The sequence below is a fragment of the Merops nubicus genome, unplaced genomic scaffold, assembly GCF_000691845.1.
Source record: "Merops nubicus isolate BGI_N331 unplaced genomic scaffold, ASM69184v1 scaffold24718, whole genome shotgun sequence".
Taxonomy (NCBI): Eukaryota; Metazoa; Chordata; class Aves; order Coraciiformes; family Meropidae; genus Merops; species Merops nubicus.
Window position 1 is genome coordinate 5,529 of NW_008626740.1, and position 328 is coordinate 5,856.

The 328-nt window shown below is 64.0% G+C and overlaps 1 protein-coding gene across 1 annotated transcript in view; it reads right to left on the minus strand.

Annotated features, from left to right (window-relative positions):
- The window catches only part of LOC103778522 (acyl-CoA synthetase family member 3, mitochondrial-like), a 6,465-nt gene that overhangs the window by 3,087 nt on the left and 3,050 nt on the right, over positions 1-328 (minus strand). The gene's annotated exons all lie outside the window — the stretch shown is intronic.

Sequence of the window (328 nt, forward strand, 5' to 3'; positions counted from 1 at the left end):
CCCTCGAAGCGCTGGAAGGCCACCAGAAGGTCCCCCCAAGCAGCCACACATCAAGCGGGCTCCAGCTCAGCCCTCTCCTCATCTTCCTGGCAATCACGAGGTGACTCCTCCTGTACCTCTGCCATCACAGCCCCACTGTCCCCATCCTCCTCATCCTCCCACCCACCTGCCCGTGCCAGCGATGAGCCAGCTCAGGAGAGCTGCTGCTGGCAGAGGTGGCTCCTCATGGCTCCTGCGTGGCTACTCCTGCTAAAGAAAGGTGAGGGGCAACACCGAGACTGTGCTGCGGACCACAGAGAGGGGCAAGGCCCGTCCTGGTGGGGGGGAG